The sequence below is a fragment of the Callithrix jacchus genome, chromosome 21 (assembly GCF_049354715.1).
Source record: "Callithrix jacchus isolate 240 chromosome 21, calJac240_pri, whole genome shotgun sequence".
NCBI classification, from domain to species: domain Eukaryota; kingdom Metazoa; phylum Chordata; class Mammalia; order Primates; family Cebidae; genus Callithrix; species Callithrix jacchus.
The window spans coordinates 37,709,467-37,724,018 of NC_133522.1; the positions used below are offsets into that span (position 1 = coordinate 37,709,467).

The 14,552-nt window shown below is 47.5% G+C and overlaps 1 pseudogene; it reads left to right on the forward strand.

The window, feature by feature from the left end:
- The first annotated feature begins 11,869 nt into the window (after positions 1-11,869).
- LOC100407167 (glyceraldehyde-3-phosphate dehydrogenase pseudogene) overlaps positions 11,870-14,552 on the forward strand; it is a 39,766-nt pseudogene continuing 37,083 nt past the window's right edge.

Here is a 14,552-nt window from a genome sequence, read left to right on the forward strand (position 1 = left end):
TTCAGTCAAGTTTGAGAGATTTTCTAAAGACACTCCTTCCAAAATCAGCTTCGTGTCAGCCAACAGCTTGGAATGGAGAATCATTCCCTTGTAAAGCTTTTCTTTTTTCTTTTTTTGCGTGGTAGGGGTGGGGCACGGAGTTTCACTCTTATCACCCAGGCTGGAGTGCAGTGGTGTGAGCTCAGCTCACTGCAACCTCTGCCTCTTGAGTTAAAGTGATTCCTCTGCCTCAGCCTCCCCAGCAGCTGGGATTGCAGGCATGCGCCACCATGCCTGGCTAATTTTTGTATTTTTAGTAGAGATGGGGTTTCACCATGTTGGCCAAGATGGTCTCCATCTCTTGACCTCATGATCCACCCAGCTTGGCCTCCCAAAATGCTGGGATTACAGGCGTGAGCCACTGTGTCCGGCCCCCTTATGTAGCTTTTCATCCCAGGACAAAGCCATTTCTTGAACCTTTCCAAGCCACCATCTAAGGGAAATATATATATTTGAAAATGAGTAGTTTTTCTCTAAGGATGTTTAGAAGTACTCTGGCCAGCCGGGCATGGTGGCTCATGCCTGTAATCCCAACACTTTGGGAGGCCGAGGTGAGCAGATCATGGGGTCAAGAGATTGAGACCATCTTGGCCAACATAGTGAAACCCCGTCTCTACTAAAATACAAAAATTAGCTGGGCATGGTGGTGGGCACCTGTAGTCCCAGCTACGCACGAGGCTGAGGCAGGAGAATTGCTTGAAGACGGGAGGCGGAGGTTGTAGTGAGCTGAGATCTCACCACTACACTCCAGCCTGGTGAAAGAGCAATACTCTGACTCAAAAAAAAAAAAAGTACATCTGGCCATCCTGAAAAGAGCAGACCCTGGAGCCAGGCTGCTAGTTTCAAGCCTGGTTGCTTTCCAGCTCTAATCTGGGGCAAGTTACTTCAGACTTCTGTACCTCAGTTTCCCCATTTAAATAAGTGAGATAACAGTACCTCATGCCACATAGAGTTGGTATGAGGATGAATGTGTTAATATTAACAGTGTGCTGGCTAGGCACAGTGCCTCACTCCTGTAATCCTAGCCCTTTGGGAGGCCGAGACAGGCGGATTGCCTGAGCTCAGGAGTTCAAGAGCAGCCTGGGCAACACGGTGAAATCCCATCTCTACTAAAAATACCATTAGCTGGGTGTGGCGGCGTACACCTGTAGACTCAGCTACTTGGGAGGCTGAGGCAGGAGAATTGCTCGAACCTGGAAGGCAGAGGTTAGAGTGAGCCGAAATCCAGCCAATGCACTCCAACCTGGGCAACAGGGTGAGACTGTCTCAACAAAAAAGAAAAGGAGAGGAAAACCTGATGAGATGATGCAAGAGAAATACCCACTGCCCACAGGGGAGATGGATGCATGGAAACCACTGTTCAGGCTCCTTCTCTCGTTCATGTTCTCCCTGAACCCCCCTTACCTCAACATGGCAGTGCTTTGGCTCCTGGAATCTGCTCGCCGCTGACTATGGGAGGCGTTGTTCCCACGATCATGGCACTGCCACTGAGGCTGACAGAATTAAGCCAATCCAGCCTTTGGGTACCTTTCCTGACCTTGCAAACCTAAAAAGCTGCTGCGGGCTTCTATGCTGTTTCTTGTCTCCACCCTACACAGGACATTGCTGCTTCACACTGCCAGAGGATGGGGCATTTTGATTAAAATACAGACAAATGCCATCTGGCCGAGTATTCTGACACCTTGTCTCCTGAGGGCATTGTTGACATCTAAAGAGAACATGGAATTGGCATTAGGGGGAAAAATGGAGTGGTCAAAGGCAGAATCAAGGTTTAGGGCAGGTGGATGAGCAGAAGTTACATTTCTAGTACATGACCCTAGCTGCAACTAAGAGTCAACATTTTCTTCCTCAATGCTTATTGAAAGGCTGACTGCACACAGTCATAGCTGAGTCACAACAAATGGTCCTCCCCAGTACGAAAACACCACTGAGATGAGCCCGCACATGCGCTCTGGACAGCCCTGCCTCCCCTGTGTTCCTGAGCTGGTCTTTCCCTCTAACAGATGCTCCCTGAGGGCTAGACTTTGGCCTGTTTAATTCACTGCTATATTCAAGTGTCTCAAACAGTGACTGGCACATAGTACGTGCTCAATAAACATCTATTAAATGAATGAAGTTTTTAGCCTGCATTCTACAAGAAGTTTGGCACTTAATTATTTTCTTTTGTGTCATCTATTTGTGGGTGCCCCCTTTGAAGAAAGGACAGGAGGCAGCTTATTAAAAAAAATAGATCTTGGGCTGGGCACAATAGCTCACACCTGTAATCCCAGCACTTTGGAAGTCCGCAGCAGGTGGATCACCTGAGGTCAGGAATTCAAGACCAGCCTCACCAACATGGCAAAATCCCATTTCTACTAAAAATAAAAAAAATTACACCTGCAGGAGGCTGGGTAAATTTTAAAAAATAAAATTAGCCAGGCATAGTGGCACACACCATATTCACATCTACTCAGGAGTCTGAGGCAGGAGAATCTCTTGAACCTGGGAGGCAGAGGTTGTAATGAGACAAGATTGCACCACTGCACTCCAGCCTGAGTGACAGATCGAGATTCCATCTCAAAAAAAAAAAAAAAAAAAAATAGGCCGGGGACAGTGGCTCATGCCTGTAATCCCAATACTTTGGGAGGCCAAGACGGATGGATCACGAGGTCAGGAGTTTGAGACCAGCCTGGCCAACATGGAGAAACCCCGTCTGTACTAAAAATACAAGATTAGCAGGCGTGGTGGCTCATGACTGTAATCCCAGCTACTCAGGAGGCTGAGGCAGGAGAATCGCTTGAACCTGGGAGGCGGAGGTTGCAGTGAGCCTAGATCGTGCCACTGCACTCCAGCCTGGGTGACAGAGTGAGGCTCCATCTCAAAAAAAAAAAGTAAACAGGCAGCCAAATTAACCTTCTGTAGGAAGGTCTTGTGATGCATGGCGACCTTGTCCCTGGGTAAGGAACCTTGTGAGTTCCTCAGGTTGCTGATGTACTGATTGGCGCATAACCCACGGACACTGAAAAGTATGCTGATTTCTTTCTGAGTCATTACGTTTCACTGACTGTCTTTCAGGTGGACATTTTAGCCTATCTGTTGCAATCTGTAGCCAGTTCTTGCACCCTCTAATGAAAAAGCACAACTCAGATATGAGGAGTCTTCCTCTCTTCTCCTAAACAACTTGTAACAGATTCCAGAACTTTGTTAACTTTGCTGATGTGTCTTTCCCCATCATCAGTCTTCACCTTTGACTTCCAAGAAGCCTTTATTAAATTATTTCCACCTTAACTTTGATTGACATGGGGTGTGTGTGTGTGTGTGTGTGTGTGTGTGTATGTCTTCCACTGGTTCTGTTTGCAGAACCCTAACACATCCCAATAGTTTTTCCCATAACCATTCAATATTCCTCTGCAGACTTACTACTCAAAGGGTGGTCTTCAGACCCGTAGCAATGACATCACCTGGTGTCAGAAACACAATCTCAGACACCATGCAAGACACTGAATTCTTTTTCTTTCTTTTTTTTTTTTTTTGAGACAGTTTCGCTCTTGTTACCCAGGCTGGAGTGCCATGGCGTGATCTCGGCTCACTGCAACCTCTGCCTCCTGGGTTGAGGCAATTCTCCTGCCTCAGCCTCCTGAGTAGCTGGAATTACAGGCACACGCCACCATGCCCAGCTAATTTTTTTGTATTTTTAGTAGAGACGGGGTTTCACCATGTTGACCAGGATGGTCTCGACCTCTTGACCTCGTGATCCTGCCTTGGCCTCCCAAAGTGCTGGGATTACAGGCGTGAGCCACCGCACCCGGCACCAGACACTGAATTCAAATCTACATCTTAACAAAATGCTCAGGTGATTCATCTGTGTATAAAGTTTGAGAAACACATCATCACTTCTTTGGGGTTTATTTATTTAGAGACAGGGTCTCGCTCTGTCACCCAGGCTGGAGTGCAGTGGCGGACCTCAACTTACTGCAACTTCTGCCTCCTGGGTTCAAGCAATTCTCCTGCCTCAGCCTCCCAAGTAGCTGGAACTACAGGCTCGTACCATCATGCCCGGCTAATTTTTTTGTATTTTTTTTGTAGGGATAGGGTTTTACTGTGTTAGCCAGGCTAGTCTCAAACTGCTGACCTCAAGTGATCTGCCCTCCTCGACCTCCCAAAGTGCTGGGATTATAGGCCTTAGCCACCACGCCCCGCCACATTATCACTTCTTTGAAAATGTTATGCATTTTCTTTTTTTTTTTTTTTTTTTTGAGATGGAGTTTTTGCTCTTGTTACCCAGGCTGGACTGCAATGGCGCAATCTCAGCTCACTGCAACCTCCGCCTCCTGGGTTCAGGCAATTCTCCTGCCTCAGCCTCCTGAGTAGCTGGGATTACAGGCACGCGCCACCATGCCCAGCTAATTTTTTGTATTTTTAGTAGAGACGGGGTTTCACCATGTTGACCAGGATGGTCTCGACCTCTTGACCTCGTGATCCTGCCTCGGCCTCCTAAAGTGCTAGGATTACAGGCTTGAGCCACCGCGCCCGGCATATGCATTTTCAAAGAAAATAACAATATTCGCGCCTGTAATCCAAGCACTTTGGAGGCCAAGGCAGGCGGATCACCTGAGGTTGGGAGTTCATGACCAGCCTGACCAACGTGGTGAAACCCCGTCTTAAAATAAAATAAAATAAAGAAAAAAGAAGAAAATAACAATATTTAAAACAACTGGCCAGGTGCAGTGGCTCACGCCTGTAATCCCAGCACTTTGGGAGGCCAAGGCAGGTGGATCACCTGAGGTCAAGAGTTGAAGACCAGCCTGACCAACATGGAGAAACCCCGTCTGTACTAAAAATACAGGATTAGCAGGCGTGATGGCTCATGACTATAATCCCAGCTACTCAGGAGGCTGACGCAGGAGAATCGCTTGAACCTGGGAGGCAGAGGGTGCAGTGAGTTGAGGTCAACCACTGCACTCCAGCCTGGGCAACAAGAGCGAAACTCCATCTCAAAACAAACAACAAAGAAACAAAACGGCTTGGTAAAGGAATTAATTTAACCAAGTCTTTTTTTTTTTTTTGAGACGGAGTTTTGCTCTTGTTGCCCAGGCTGGAGTGCAATGGCACAAGCTCGACTCACCGCAGCCTCCGCCTCCTGGGTTCAGGCAATTCTCCTGCCTCAGTCTCCTGAGTAGCTGGGATTACAGGCACACGCCACCATGCCCAGCTCATTTTTTGTATTTTTAGTTGAGAAAGGGTTTCACCATGTTGACCAGGATGGTCTCAATCTCTTGCCCTCGTGATCTACCCGCCTCAGCCTCCCAAAGTGCTGGGATTACAGGCTTGAGCCACCGTGCCCGGCCCTTAACCAAGGCTTTCTTACCTGAGGACAGATCTGGGGAGTCGGGTAAAAGAGGACCTAGAAAAGAAATCAAGAAGTCAGGACATTTTCCTAGCAACAATAAGTCTTCAATTATGGAGAAGAGACCAAGGCAGCCTCAATACACAACCTAGTGTATGAACCAATACAAGTAAACCCAAGGTCAGAGAGGCAGGGCCGGGCAAATCAGGCCACACTACATTCACAGAGCTAAGCAGTGCCCCCTCTTTGTAATTTGCTTTATTGCGTTTTATTTTCTGTGTTTTCCCTGAAATGGCAGTTTGTGGAGAAACTCTCCCACTTGGCTGCGAACAGGCTCTAAGCAACAGCAACACTTCTGCAGAATTGGCAGGGACAGCGCTATGGAATATTTCAGAAACTCCAAGGCAAAGGGACAAACAAACAACCAAAAAAAAAAAATCCTCAAAATGTCTTTTCAGAGGAAAGAACTTCCCTGGGAAGGGACCCGTGCATCTCCAAAAACAAACCAATCTGATTATTAACTCATCAGCGTGGGACAGAATAAAAGCTACTCCTAAAACAGACCGCAACTGCTGCAGGAGGGTGGGCTTCTACGATGATGCTGCAGATCTTGGCCTAATGGGTTTTCTCTTCACTGACACACGAGGTTCAATATTCCTGCCGGCCCCATGAGGTGAGAGTTGAAGCTGCCTCTTTTCCCACCTCCTCCCGGACAAGGGACAAGGGACAATGCAGGGAACCCACAGGACATGCACCTGCAGCTCCACCTATCTCAGACCATGCGTTTATTCTCTACTCCCTAGAAGTGTCCTCGCTCCCCTAGCCTAACAGAATGGCACGGAAAAGGCTGGAATGTAGCCACACTGCCTCAGCAAAACAATCACTAGGCTGAGAGACGGGCGGGAAAACTGGGACAGTGGAGCCACAGAAATCACCTCCCTTCTTGGGGTAAGGTGACAGCTTCAGTTTCTATCCATATGGAGTTATGACCCTTTCTCTCTCAGTCTCTCTCCCCCACTTCTTTCCTTCTCTCCCTCTCCGTAGAAAGGCAATAGTTAAAGGCAAAGAGCCTGGTGATTAAAAAGCAGACTCTGGGCTGGGCGCAGTGGCTCACACCTGTAATCCCAGCACTTTGGGAGGCCGAGGCCGGTGGATCACGAGGTCAAGAGATCGAGACCATCCTGGCCAACATGGTGAAATGTTATCTCTATAAAAAATAGAAAAATTAGCAGGGTATGGTGATGGACACCTGTGGTCCCAGTGACTCAGGATACTGAGGCAGGAGAACACTTGAACCCAGAAGCTGGAGATTGCATCGAGCCGAGATTGCTCCATTGCACTCCAGCCTGGGCGACAGAGTAAGACTAAATCTCAAAAAAAAAAAAAAAAAAAATTAAAAGGCATACTAGGATTATCTCCCTAGAGCCCCCAAAAGTCTCCTGAAATCAACCTGTCCCTAATCTCATCATATCCACCCCACCTTATTCCCCAAACAAAAACAAACAAATCCCACTGATGTCTCTTTTTGTTTCCCAGGCAGGCAGTTCTGAGCCTTACCATCTAACGAGGCACTGCCCAAGCTGGAAGAATGGGAAGCAGCTTTCACTTAACCTTCCTCTTTCTCCCTCATCTGATACATGCTGAAGCGGTTTCTGGATCTGTCTTCAGGATGACTATGGACCCCATTCCTCCACAGGCCTCTGCTGTTGTCTGAGCCTCCTTCATTTTACATTTTATATCTATATTTGAGACAGGTTCTCGCTCTGTCACCCAGGCTGGAGTGCAGTGGCACAATCACGGCTCACTGCAGCCTCAACTTCCCAGGCTCAAGTGATCCTCCCACGTCAGCCTCCTGAGGAGCTGGGACTACAGGCAGAAGCCATCAAACCTGGCTAATTTTTTAATTTTTTTTTTTTTTTTGTAGAAAGGGAGGTCTCATTAGGTTGCCCAGACTGGCCTCAAACTCCTGTGCTCAAGCGATCCTCCCACCTCGGTCTCCCAGAGTGCTGGGATGACAAAGCCACCACAGCCAGCCCCGAGCCTTCTAGAAGGTACAGAATGTGCACTGATTAGAGACACATGCTGACTTAATAAACATTTAAGACTGCCTGCTTTGTGCAGTGTAACAGACTGGGGCTGAAGGAAAGGAGAAATAGAGACACACTGCAGACACACGGTGATAGAGAAGGGTCCGGGGGGAAGCAATAACTGACATATAACCGGGTGGGCGGTTCGGCGCTGCACAGGGGCTGATGGGTGGGTGCTTGCTTCAGTTTCCCATGTCAGCCACGCACTCCTGATGATCGTGCCCAACAGCGGGGTCCTTAGATAATAAGGCTAACTGCCTGCCTGGGAAACGAAAGAAGAGATAGTGGGATTTGTTTGTTCTTGTTTGGGGAATGTGGTGGGTGGATATGAGATTAGGGACAGGTTGATTTCAGGAGACTTTTGGGGGGTCTCTAGGAAGAGAATCCTAGTGTGCCTTTTTTTTTTTTTTTAGACAGTTTTGCTCGTTTCCCAGGCTGGAGTGCAGTGGTGCGATATCGGTTCACCGCAACCTCCACCTCCCAGGTTCAAGACATTCTCCTGCCTCAGCCTCCCGAGACGCTGGGACTACAGACATGAGCCACCACAACCAGCTAACTTTGTATTTTTAGTAGAGACAGGGTTTCTCCATGTTGGTCAGACTGGTCTCGAACTCCTGACCTCAGGTGATCTGCCCACCTCAGCCTCCCAAAGTGCTGGGATTACAGGCGTGAGCCACCACACCCAGCCCCTAGGTGTGCCTTTTAATTTATTTTTTTTTGAGACTGAGTCTCACTCTGTTGAGGTTTGAGTTTACTTTTTGAGTACTATATTACTTCCTGCAGGCTGCCATAACAGAATACTGTAGATGGCGTGGCTTAAACAACACACATTCATTGTCTCCCAGTTCTGGAGACTAAAAGTTCAAGATCAAGGTGCCAGCAGATTTGGTTTCTCCTGAGGCCTCTCTTCTTGGTTGGCAGACAGCCGCCTTCTCGCTGTGTCCTCACATGGTCAGGTGTCTCTCTGTATCCAAACTTCCTCTTACAAGGACGCCAGTCAGATTGGATTGGGGCCTACCATCCTGGCCTCGTTTTCACTGAATCACCTCTTTAAAAGGCTTATCTCCAAATGCAGCCAGATTCCGAGGAATTGGGGGTTAGGGCTTCAACAGATGAAATTTGAAGGGACACAATTCAAGCCATAACAAATACCCAACATCCACCGTGTCGTCTACATGCTGTAGAAGATCACACCACTGCACTCCTGCCTGCGCAACAGAGCTGTAAAGAATAAACATGCGCCGGGCGCGGTGGCTCAAGCCTGTAATCCCAGCACTTTGGGAGGCCGAGGTGGACAAATCCCTTGAGCCTGGGGAGTTGGAGACCAGCCTGGGCAATGTGGTGAAACCCTGTCTCTACCAAAAATACAAAAATTAGCCAGATGTGGTGGTGTGTGCCTGTGGGCCCAGCTACCTGGGGGGCTGAGGTGGGAGGATGGCTGGAGCCCAGAAGTTGAGGCTGCAGAGAGCTGTGATCGCGCCACTGCGCTCACATGTGGGTGACAGAGCAAAACCCTGACTCAAATAAATTAAATAAAAAGAATAATAAACACACCATAGCTGAATATTTGGATCTACATAGATACCCCTTCCCCTTGGGTTTCTGCCTAGTTTTTTTAGTTGAATAACTGTTGAATTGAATTAAATTCTTCAGTTAGTTAGCAAAGGATCATGGAAAAAGTGTCCTCTCTTCTCAGAGGTTTTTTTCTTTTTTAAAAAAATAAAGAATGGGGCTGGGCTCAATGGCTCATGCCTGTAATCCCAACACTTTGGGAGGCCAAGGCAGGCGGATCATGAGGTCAGGAGTTCTAGACCATCCTGACCAACATGGTGAAACCCTGTCTCTACTAAAAATATAAAAATTAGCCAGACGTGGTGGTACACACCTGTAATCCCAGCTACTCAGGAGGCTGAGGCAGGAGAACCACTTGAACCCGGGAGGCAGAGGTTGCAGTGAGCCGAGATCATGCCATTGCACTCCGGCCTGTGCAACACAGCAAGACTCCGTCTCAAATAAATAAATAAATAAAAGAATGGGTAAAATACATTATTGAGATTTCCAAGGGTTTCATTTAAAAGCCTGTGAGTAAAGGAGAACAACGAACAGTTATGAAGACTGGGATCAAAAGAGAGACGGGCCCAGGGCAGAGTGCAGGAGCATAGTACCTGGAGCCTCAGGGCAGAGACCTCCTCCGCTTGGGAAAGGAGCCCTTTCTCACCACCCTCCACATGTCCCGAATTAATCCATGGCTGTGACTCCGCTCCCACCTATAGGTGCCCTTCAATAGCTACATTATTCATTCCTTTCAGTATGTCAGTTAATTTCTCCCCCTAAAACAAGTGCTGCTTTTATCCTCTCAAAACTGAAGCAACATTCCAGGCTCTGTTACAGCAAATGATCGGTCAAGCCTCAGTATTCTAAGCTGGTATCTGAAAAGCCTAGTAAACCACAGCTAGCCAGGCATTTTCCTCTGTATTTACTTCTCATTCTTGGGTAATTTCTCTGGCCAGCCGATGGAAATCTGAAAGATCAGTGACTTTTCTTTCCCCTCATTCATTACCCCAAGATAATTCCTGACTGAAAATGCACAGCTTGGACATTATTGTAATTCTTTTTTTTTGTTTTGACACGAAGTCTTGCTCTACTGCCCAGGCTGGAGTGTGGTGGCACGATCTCGGCTTGCTACAACCTCTACTTCCTGGGTTCAAGCGATTCTCCCACCTCAGCCTCCCAAGTAGCTGGTATTACAGGCACTCACCAGCATGCCTGGCTAATTTTTGTATTTTTGTAGAGACAGGGTTTCACCGTGTTGGCCAGGCTGGTCTTGAGCTCCTGACCTCATGTGATCCACCCCCTTTGGCGTCCCAAAGTGCTGGGATTACAGGCGTGAGCCATGGTGCCCGGCCAGTAATTTATTCTTAACTCCTGTATCACGTGTGGGAGGAGGGGAGGAGGTGAGGAACAAGAGAAGGTACAGTTGCCTGGAGTTGTCAGTGTTTTGTCTGCTTCACACTTATCTCCTCCCATTCTTCTAGTGCTTGGAACCCTCTTTCTCAAGGAGAACCCATTAACCCATTCCCGTGTGGATTAGCTGGAGTTCTTCCAGCAGCAGCATATGAGTGGGCACGTGGCCCACTCTCCCAGGCCAATCAGAGTGCTTGCCATTTTCTGGGTCACTGTGATGGGTCGCTGTGTGGCTCAAAAGCTATGAGTCATAACCTGGCTGGGCCAATCAGAATCGCTCCTCCAGTTTTCCTGTGGAACTCTTGAGAGAATGACATTTCTCTAGAGCAGAAGCCATGAAGAAAGCTCAGCTGAGAGCTATCAGGGATGCTCTTGGCCTCCATGTGGAGCTATCTGGCCAGACAATAGTTGTAAGTTATCAGAAATTCTTGTTATACTTTTGTCAAAATCAAAATTCTTTTTTATTTTTTTTACTTAGAGCAAAAGCCTGGACCTTTATTGCTATTTTTAGGGTTTACAATTCCAATTTATAAACATTTATTGAACAGTTGCTTACACGCCAGGTACTAGAAATACAAAGGTGAAAAACTATATATACCCTGTGGTCAAAGTACTCGGAATCTATTGAGGGAAGCAGGCACATGATTCAAAGAGATAATTTTTAGAAAAATTAGATTTAACAGAGATTTCAGAACATAAATAAGATAGCAGTTAATTTTGTCCTGGTGGGGAGTGGCCTGGCATTCCCAAAAGACAGCAGGGATCACAGAGAAGAAGGGGACAGGAAAGAGGTCCAAATGGGATAATTTGGTTTCCTGAACCCAACTCTACCTGAGGCCATTCCCGTTCCTTACTTATGCTGCCCAGATATGGGAAACTAATACATCTCTTTTTTTTTCCATACAGCGGTTTGAATTACATTTATATCACTGGCAAAAAAAAATTAAAAAAAAACAACAACAAAAAACCAGGCCTGGCCAATCCAGTGAAACCCTGTCTCTGCTAAACATACAAAAATTCACTGGGCATGGTGGCGCACACTTGTAGTCCCAGCTACTCAGGAGGCTGAGGCAGAAGAATCACTTGAACCCAAGAGGCAGAGGTTACAGTGAGCTGAGAGTTCGCCATTGCACTCCAGTGTAGGTGACAGAGCAAGACGCCGTCTCAAAAAAAAAAAATTGAGAGGCTGAGGTGGGCGGAGCATGAGGTCAGGAGTTCAAGACCAGCCTGGTCAACACAGTGAAACCCCATCTCTACTAAAAATACAAAAATTAGTGGAGTGTGGTGGTGGGCACCTGTGATCCCAGCTACTTGGGAGGCTGAGGCAGAAGAATCGCTTGAACCCGTGAAGTGAAGGTTACAGTGAGCCGAGATCACACCACTGCACTCCAGCCTGGGTGACAGAGCGAGACTCCATCTCAAACAAAACAAACAGAAACTCACCTTGACAAAGATGGAAGGTAAAGGAGAAAGATGGAGACTGGGTTGGACAGGCTGGGTGGTCTCTGAGGACCCTAAAAGCCAGGCAGAGAAGCTTGCCTTCTTATGATAGATAAATCCTTTCTAGAAAGAGGTGAGCAATGCTGTTACCATCTTTAGCTCTGATTCTTCCCTTGATGTGCTGAGGGGCACTAAGCAGACACTTTCCTTTAACTGTAAGAAGAGAGTAACAGCAACATTTCACTCTAAACCATGAATTTAATAAGTTTAGACAGAAGAGATTATTAGCCTCAGAAAGTGTTGCTTTCATTATCATTGAAATGCGCTTTCTCTGCTTTCTACTGCGTTCTATTCTTCCCTCCCTGAATGCCCAGATGCAAATTAGAGAATGTAGCAATGCCCAGAGCAGAGTCATAACATCCAGCAGTATTACCGCAGCAGTTTTATATAAATGACCATCCTCTAAACTGTGAACATTTGATAAAGTATGCGGGCTCTTCTCATAATTAAAAGCCCAAAAGGGAGCCAAGGAAACATGGAGAACATTATTCTAGTGACATAAAACTGGACTGGGGAAAATCTCCTATGTCCAGAGGTGGAAGAGAAAGGATAAAAAGGGAGAAGAGTAGAATAGAAAATGCAAATGAGAAAAAGAGATGGCAGCCGAAAGAAGGGATGCAGGAGAAGACGGGGAGGAGAGAACAAGCAGAGGCAAAGGCAGGAAGCTAAGTCTGAAAAGGAGGAAAGGACTTGGCCAGGTGCAGTGGCTCACGCCTATAATCCCAGCACTTTGGGAGGCCGAGGCAGGTGGATCACGAGGTCAAGAGATCGAGACCATCCTGGTCAACAAGATGAAACCCCTTCTCTACTAAAAAATACAAAAAATTAGCTGGGCATGGTGATGCGCGTCTGTAGTCCCAGCTACTTGGGAGGCTGAGGCAGGAGAATTGCTTGAACCCAGAAGGCGGAGGTTGCAGTGAGCTGAGATCGTGCCATTGCACTCCAGTCTGGGTAACAACAGCGAAACTCCATCTCAAAAAAAAAAGAGGGGGGCAGGGAAGGACTGGGAAGTGTTTAGATCAAGATTCTTTTTGGCCAGGCACGGTGGCTCACGCCTGTAATCCCAGCACTTTGGGAGGCCAATGCATCCGGATCACCTGAGGTCGGGAGTTCAAGACTAGCCCGGCCAACGAGGTGACACCCTATTTCTACTAAAAACACAAAGATTAACCAGATGTGGTGGCACACACCAGTAGCCCCAGCTACTTGGGGAGGCTGAGGCAGGAGAATCATTTGAACCCAGGTGGTGGAGGTTGCAGTGAGCCATGATTGCACCACTGCACACCAGCCTGGGCAACAGAGCAAGACTTCATCCCCCCCCCAAAAAAAAAGGCCATAATGGCTCATGCCTGTAATCCCAGCACTTTGGGAGGCTGAGACAGGCAGATCACCTAAGGTCAGCAGTTTGAGACCAGCCTGGCCAATGTGGTGAAACTTTGTCTCTACTAAGAATACAAAAATTAGCCAGATGTGGGCGGATGACTGTAATCCCAAACTGGGGGCGCTGAGGCAGGCGAATCGCTTGAATGCAGGAAGCGGAGGGTGCAGTGAGCTGAGATCGTACCACCGCACTCCAGCCTGGGTGACAAGAGCAAAACTCCATCTCAAGACCCTTCTCTTCTCTGGACCACCATTTCCTCCTCTGGGGTATCCATAGGCAAGGCCAACTACATAATTTGCAGGGCCCGATACAAAATCAAACTGTGGAGCCCTTTGTTCAAAACGTATTAGGAATCTGGAGGCAGCAGCAGCACAGCATTAAACCAACTGGGGCCCTGTGCGACCATGTCCGTCACATGCCCATGAAGCCGGCTCTAACAAATTAGATCAGGATTTTCAGAGTAACGTCCAGATATTCCAAAAACAAAAGATTCCTTAAGCTCATCTCTGGGAAGTGGGGCACATTTCCCCATCCCTTCGTTGAAGATTCAAAAACACACATGAACTGCTGCAGCAAGCCCCGCTGAGAGGCAAGAAACGAGTGTGCCTTCATTTCACCCAGCGCTTCTCAAATGCATTTTACCAGAGCAACATTTTCCCCCAATTCTCCATATCAGTTCCCCATATAACCCATTTGCAAAATGTTTGAAGTCAAAGATCTTAAGGTCCCTGGAGCTCAAAGAGGCGTTAGCAATCACCCACAGCAGCCCCTCCTGCCCTGAGAGTGAGTGCTCACCAATCTCCTCTGCTTGGCCTTGATGGTGACGGTGATCAGATATGATGAGTGTGGGCCTGGGAGGAGATTACTGGGGTTGCAAAACCTGGAGGAGGTTCTCAAAGATGACATAGCAACTCCCCTAAACACCCTCCACCCAGGCACCACGGAAATCTCTGTTTTAATCTAAATATACTCAAAATGTTACCCCTTCACGAATTTTTTTTTTTTTTTTTTTTTTTTTTTTTTTGAGACAGAGTTTCGCTCTTGTTACCCAGGCTGGAGTGCAATGGCGTGATCTCGGCTCACCGCAACCTCTGCCTCCTGGGTTCAGGCAATTCTCCTGCCTCAGCCTCCTGAGTCGCTGGGATTACAGGCACGCGCCACCATGCCCAACTAATTTTTATATTTTTAGTAGAGATGGTGTTTCACCTTGTTGACCAGGATGGTCTCGATCTCTTGACCTCGTGATCCACCCACC